The following is a 7,624-nucleotide window of genomic DNA, read 5'->3' as shown; positions in this document are numbered from 1 at the left end:
TGTGGAGGGTCACCACGAGCTTTATTTACGAATGCAGCTCAGAGACACAGCCTGATCCAAAAAGCTAATGTTGAAAACTCTTAGCACAATGCTAAATTAACTTAGAGACCTCCACCCCCACCCCCAAAGAGCACTTGTTAGAAGCTAGGGGGAGTCTATGCAACTGGAAAGCTAGCACTGTCTCAGCCAGGGGTAAATGGATGGCATCACTTTTTGTGCCTGTGGCTACTTCTTCCTATTTTCCATTTTTTCCTCTCCAGCCTGTGATAGACATGTAACCAGATGCTGATAGAACAACAGGAAAGGTAGATTCTCAAAGAGGATGATAAAGTGTGTGTGTGTGTGTGTGTGTGTGTAGGGGGAGGCATGTATGTGCTGGAGAACAGTGGGCATGAGTAGGAGCAGACCCTCTTGAGAATTAACCCTTAGAACTAATCCAGGAAAATCCCTTCATTGAGAGAAGAGGAAACCGAGGTCCTAAGGGGACTTGATTTATACAAAGGCAACAATTCACCAGAAGCACAGTCAGAACTAGAATCAGGGTCTTTCAGCTGCACAATTGATTGGGAATTGTGCTATGATAGTTTTTAAGAAGTCAAGTGTACTTCAAGCACAGTCCAGTGAGATAAAAAATTGGGCATCTAACAAAATCTAGCAGATGAGTATGGCAAGAGGGTGGACATTCTCAATGATATCAGTACTTCACATTCTTCCCAAATTAAGACATATATTAGTATCCCTATGTGGAAGAGGGTTAAGTGTTTTTCCCAGATTATACCAAAGTTACTAAGACCGGGTCTTATAAATCAAAAGACAGGGCTTATATCACTAAAATATTGCTTGTTAATGGGCCTACAAGCTCGACTAGGGAAATAAAAATGTTTGGCTCACTGTTGTTTCTATAATATGAAACAATTATTGTGGTCATAGCACTATCCTTGTAGACCATATCATAGTGCCACTTCTATATGGTTTGTGTGCCCATTTAACTAATGTCTAACTCCCTCAGTACATATTGAATGTCTTGAGACCAGGGGTTACATTTGTTTTCTCTTTGTTGTATTTTTAACTCACAGCAGTATGCTCAATCCTGTATGCACACAATGTAATTTGATGAGATGAATATGGAATAGGGTGTCAAAAAGAGCATCAAATTTTAATACAGAAAATCAATATTTTAAATCTAGCTTTAACAATAGTTCTAAGTCCTTGAGTCAGTCAATTAGCATCTCAATGTTTAGCTTTTCCATCTGTAAAGTCACAATAGCAGCATCCAGTCAACAAATATTTTCCAGCACCAACTTCCATGGGCCAGAGACAGTGCTTCATGAAGACAGAACCTGCCCTTGGCCTCAAGGAATTTAATCTTCCTGATTATTTTGCATAATGGCTGTGAAAATCAAATGATACCATTCATTCAACAAATAGTTATTGAGTACCCGCCATGTTCTTGGCCCTGTTCTCAGCACGGGGAATATAGTAAAGAACACCACCAAGACCTTGATTTCATGGGATTTATATTTTAATGGAGAGTCAAGCCTGCAACCATGGATTTCAAAGTAAAAACAAATTAGGAAGTGGCCAAGGGTATTCTTGGGTCATGTGGCTGAGACTTTCTGGGAGCCTGATTTGTCTGAAATATTTGGAATCCAAGACCTTTTATGTTTCTTTAAATCCAGAAGTAGTTGAGTTTTATTGTTTGTATGGTCGATAAAGGAGAGAAGAATATGTGTGCTTGCATTTTGGTCTTTTCTGGATAGTGTCTTTTGGTCTTGTTTGGATAATGAGAGCAGATTTTCAGCAGTGGGGTGCATTTTGCCTTTGCATAATCAAATTTCTGGGAATTCAGTCTATTGTTCATGGGGTTCTGACTTTCATCAGACTTCTATGTATATCTCAGTCTCAGACCTACAGAAAAAAAATCACATTAGATAAGAAAGACCCAGAGCCAGAATTATCAAACAATTCCCTTTCATATCATTCTGTAGTAGTGTCTATGTATATTGTGTATTCAGAGGTTTTTTGAAACCCCAAACTTCCAAATATTTTTGTTTTCACTAGCTCCACAGTACATTTGGCCTACTATTCTCACTCTTGACTTAAAAAGTATATCAACATATAACACTGTATATCAATTATACTTCAATAATAAATAATAAAAAAATAAATCAATAAATAAAACCTTGTGATTGAAAGGCATTTGGTTTATGGGCATGTTTTTCATTTGTCCTGAGATAATTCAAGCAGAAATTCTTAATAACCAGTTACAGTCAAGGAGATTTGATTTCTTCTGTATCTTTTTAGAATAAGAAGTAGTGTCTCTTCTTCAAGCAAATAATCTTAAAAATTTTCCCTAATACTTGTGCATGTGACTTCTGTGTGGGCTCTCCATTTGGCAAGACAAATAGTCCTGTCCACAAAGGGCAATGTAAAATTAAACTAACCATATAAATATGTGAAACACCCTTTAAGAAACCCAATAATATAATTGTATCCCTAAGGAATTAGAGGCAGACAAATGGAATCCTATAAACATCTTTGGAAGATGAGGAAAGGAGACATTTTCATTTCCACCCTTGGTGACAATGCTCAATTTAAATCAAAGTTGTGTTAAGGGGTGCCTGGCTGGCTCAGTCAGTAGAGCATGTGACTCTTAATCTCAGGGTCATGACTTCAAGCACCACATTGTGTGTGGAGCTTACTTAAAATAAAAAAATAAATAAATAAAAGTTGTGTCAAAATATTCTGGAAAAGCTATATTCCAAGGCACATTTTTTCCCTGACTTGTGTTATGTACATTAGCCTGTCAGTGAGAACATTTATTTAACCAAATTTTGACTGTCAAGCCAAATGAAGGAAGACCTCGATGAATTCATAGTAGATGCTTGCCCAAGAACAAGCAGGCAAACCATTTTCCAATTATAGTTTAAAGGCATTATTGTTCATCATTTAAGGTAGTGCTAAAACAATTCTAGTGATAAAATTAGCTTGTTTATCCTTTGCTAAGTGACTAGACAGCTTCCACGAATAGAATCACCAGACTCCAAGGTGAACTTCAAGTCCTCAAAAGTGAGACACAAAACTATATGAATGTAAAGCCTGTTGAAACACTTCCCCCCAACCCTACCACCCCAGTCTCTGTTCATCTTCAATAGAGAGCTCGTCCTACAGATTCCTAAATCCACAATTAACATGACCATTTTAAGCTCAAGGCTAACTTGGTATCTAATATTTTCCTTTTCTCTTTTTCAAGGAATAAGTTATTTCTCAAAAGATACTTGAAATTAATAAGACTTTAAGTGGCTTGAGCTGAATTCTATTTGACTTGTCTTGATAATTTTTCCAGAACATTTTTAGCTTGATCATCTTCATTACACTGAAAGATAACTAATCCACCAATTGCACAAAAATCAGGGTTGGGGGTGGATATCAAGAATAATCTCTGCTGGTTTTTAGTATGTTTTTCCCCAGAAGGCATTTGTAAGAAAAACACTATAAACTCTTTAGACTCTTGTATATCACTCAGGGAGGAGACCTTTCCCCTTAACTACTCTAATATCTCTGCTCCAGTCACTTACCTGAACAAACAGAGAGCAAAATTGAAGGTTAAAAAAAACTTCGGTAAGAAGTTATTACATTTCACAAAATAATAATAACCAATTTAATGCCAAGGTTTTACTAATTATTTATATCAAGTAGAGCAAGCTAATCTCAGTTAATGTTATGCCCAGAATTCGTGATCCCCAAAGACCACTAGGGAGCCGAGTCCGATGCAAAAGCAAAGAGCCTTTATTCGAGCTAGCTCGAGCTCAATCCCCTACCTGCACCGACGCAGTGGTGAGATACCAGGGAAAGAGAGCGAGTTTCAAAAGGACAAAGGTTTTATTGGGGCCTGGGGGCAGTTGGTGAGGTAATGGCTATGGCCTCAGCCGATTGGCTGGGGAGGGGTCCTGGGGAAGGGTCCGGCAGGTGAGGGAGGGTTTACTCGAGGGGAGGAGGTGTGGTCAAGGTGAAGGACACAGAACAAGATGGAGTCAAGGGGAGGAGGTGTGGTCAAGGTGAAGGACACAGAACAAGATGGAGTCGGCTGGCGTAGGCCCGCCCTTTCATTAATAAGTCAATTAATTAATCATATCACTCAACACAAGCTGGGTACTGAAAATATATGGAGAAAAATGACATAGTCCTTGGCCTTGTGGAAGTATAATCAGATATGTTATGATGCTGGTAAGAACAAAGTGAAATTTTGGGAATGGCATGAGAAGTGAAAAGGAAAAGCCCAGAATTCTAAGGAAGCATTATTTACGAAGAAACTAATGGGGTCCTCCTTCCTTGGGGGTTTGAAGGAAATTCCTCTAGGCTTATCCTACTTTTGGCCCCTTGATACCATACAATGGTAAAGAGTCTGGCCTAGGGCTCGGAAACCCTGGACAATAGCCTTGGCTCCACTGGGAACTGGCGCTTTGCCCTTGTGAAAAATTCCTCACTCTGCTTTACCACCTTTGTGAGTTGCTATGGAGGTCAAGTGAGACCTGAAGGCACAGTCCCTCCCACTCTTTTCTTCACTCTGGTCTTCACTTCCTGTTCCACTGGGGATGTGATTTTTATGTGGGCTCCTTCACTGTGTATCACAGGAAGAGTGGCTGTACTAAATTTCTGCCTCTCTCAGATTCCCAGGTGCACAATTAGCAGCCGGAATATTTCCCATCAGATCTGTTGTCATACTTGTCTGCTCTTGCTTATTTAAATGGTAGTTTTCACTTACTGACAGTAAGCTCAGTCAGGGAATGAAACACGCCCCTCTCTATCCTTACAGCCTGATCCATAGTAGGTACCTCATAGGAATGTGTTGGCTGCCTTGGTGAATGGATAAATGGAATGAATGGCAGAAGTTATTATAGGGACAATCACTCTTGGACACTGACTGTTTTCTGCAGGAGACCATTGTCATCATAGCAGGAGAGTGGCCCTCATTCTTATCTGAGGCACTTTATGCTCAAATGGCTGATTGAAGCTGAGGAAAACATGAAGGTCCAGGAGAGAAAGAAGGAAACAATTGATCATTTCTGTACCCAGTGCTGCATTCATAATTTCATGCAATCTTTACAATAACCCAAGGGCTAGATATTAGCTCACTTTTATGGCTGAGAAAAGGCTTTGAGAAGTTAAATAATTTGCGCAAACTCACATGACAATGATCCACAAGATGTGACACCAGGGTTTTGTCCTGTATGTCTCTTTCCAAACTATATAACTGAGATAAAAAAGATAAACTGATGTTTAATGCAGTATTGTTTATCACTTTTTCCTGGCCATACGGGGGCCATAATGCATGCTGATAACATTTCAGCAGATGTGGTTGATTGCCTCCCTAAAGCAATTTATTATGTTTTTGTTTTCCTCTCCTGTCTCTCCCCTTTCTCTGTCTGATAGTACTGTTAGCTGGGATAATTAATCGGCTAGGATAGCAAATTAACAGTGCATTAATGTTTGTGAGAATTTCTACAGAAAACAAATCCACTTAAGTTTGTTTAACATGATTTCCAAACTGACTAGACCATAGAATTTTTTAAATGAAGAATTTACTAATATTTCAGAAGACACTAGTCCTTCCTAGAAAACTTTTTTCAGACATTGATCAATGTAATGCTTGGTTAATGATAATGAACTTGTCTTTTTAGCTTAAATATAAAAACCTAAACTGTTTTCGCATAACATTCCAAAAAAAAAGAAAAGAAGAAAAAGAAAAAAAGAAAACCTTTTGCTCTTAGCAATTTTGACCCTGGCCAAAAGGCAGAGTAAAGGTACACAGGCTTGACATGTAAACTGTTTATTTTCTCCTCTTCACCGCTCCATTTGTCTGGAGAACAAAAGTGGAGAAACTGACTGTTCAGAAGAGGGACCAATGACCTCTCCAGGACCCTTTGTCACCATACTGAACAAAGACGGAGCCACTGCCTTCTCTTAGTCTACCCACAACCCTTCTTCCTCATCATGAAGGACTCATTGTGTCCAAGCAGGGGTATAGTTAGTTCCTCAGGCAGATGAGTAGATGTCAGGGGGATACCTACAGTTACCGGGGAAATGGTCTGTGAAGCTTCTCCATGGAGATGGCTTACTAGAAGTCTCATCCACCCACTTGGGGGAGTTGTGTCATATGAACCAATAGTCAGAAGCTTAGATTGTTGTTCCCAGGGCAGGACCTCTCCTTCACCTTCTGTCTTCTGGACTCCTTACCTTGAAAGTAAGATGGCATTTATTATCACAGATTGTTTTTCTCTGGGCACTAACCAGCCCAGTCTATGCTTAGCAAGTTTAACTAATGAACTTCCATTTATAATCACCAGCTAAGCAAATAACTTTCCACATTATAATTTTCACACACACCCAATTCAAACTCCTAAATAATACTTCTAGAATATTCATTCCAAAACTGGAAGTGGAATCATTGCAAAATCTTTAGGGGTAAGAAAAAGTGGAGTGGGGTTTGGGAGAGGTCTCTGTGATGGGTTAGTCCTGGGGGTGAAGGTCCACAACCACAGGAATCTCCACAATATAAACAGAGGATAGTTGTCATTTTATTTAGCTAAAGTGCAACCCAAAAGGGACACTGTAGACTGTAAACAGATCTTTAATAGTTAAAAAAAAAATAACTTCCCAGTACTCCATCCAAAGACTTGTTTTCCAGCATGTTCCTTCCTCACAGCCATAGATCTTATGATCTATGCTCCTCTGTATTCATTTGTATCATGTAACCAAAGTCATTTAATTCAGAAAAAGAATATTTTATAATTCAGTTTTATCAGCGTAGATTCTCCATTATCACACTACTACTTTGGTGAGGTGGCCCCTAAGGGAGAAATAGTCACTAAGAAAAATGGCACATTTTTTATGAACAAGAAACTAGCAAACATATTTTCGATATTGCTCTTTGCTTTTCTACAGAGCAATTGTGGGAAAGTTATAGTTCTTTTTTTATTTTTTGGAATGGAATTTATATGTGATGAATCAGCCTGTTACCAGAGTTTCATAGAAGTTTTGGATGAAATGCAGGGAAATTCTGATAGGATATGATTTTTTTTTTAACTTACCAGTAGTGTTGCTTTACTTTTCTGGCAAACTTAACTTCATTTATATAGAGACCTGCCAAATGCTACTCTTTTATGGGACTTAAGACAGTTACATCAATGCCTCAATGACTATAACACCCTTTGCACCTGCTTTGCTGCATTTTTTATTTCTTTCCGTTGTATTCAAACCACTCTCACAGATAGCGCGTTTCTTGGGTGCTGTTCTGCAAAGAGCCCCAAACACAATCTTTTGGATATCTTCTTTTTTTAAATCTTTTGAAAATCTTAACTACATTTTTTTTTGCAATAATGGGACATGATTATAGCTGGGATGTTTTACAACGTTTTTATGATTGATAATGCCTCAAGTTCATGAGTTTATCATACCTTATTTGCGATGACTTCTTAATGGAAAATATTTTGATGAGCTAAGAATATCCCAAGCAAAGCAGAAAAATAAACCCATCAAATACCCTGTCACTAAAAAGATGATAACAGATGTTTCTCATCCATGGAGAGCTCTGGGAGGCAAGCCGAAGGGTTTCCCATGTTTC

General features: G+C 38.6%; 1 long non-coding RNA gene across 3 annotated transcripts in view; it reads right to left on the bottom strand.

Moving 5' to 3' along the window:
- Window positions 1-1,356: 1,356 nt before the first annotated feature.
- The window catches only part of LOC109495923, a 41,413-nt gene continuing 35,145 nt past the window's right edge, over window positions 1,357-7,624 (bottom strand). For 2 of the 3 annotated variants that reach the window (XR_006592527.1, XR_002739497.2), the window contains one exon: window positions 4,016-6,237. This is a non-coding gene — a long non-coding RNA (uncharacterized LOC109495923). Of the gene's footprint in view, window positions 1,909-4,015; window positions 6,238-7,624 lie in introns of those variants that run through there. The other variant, XR_006592528.1, reaches the window with a different exon arrangement.

The sequence above is a fragment of the Felis catus genome, chromosome F2 (assembly GCF_018350175.1).
Source record: "Felis catus isolate Fca126 chromosome F2, F.catus_Fca126_mat1.0, whole genome shotgun sequence".
Taxonomy (NCBI): Eukaryota; Metazoa; Chordata; class Mammalia; order Carnivora; family Felidae; genus Felis; species Felis catus.
This window is presented reverse-complemented; position numbering and strand designations above follow the sequence as displayed.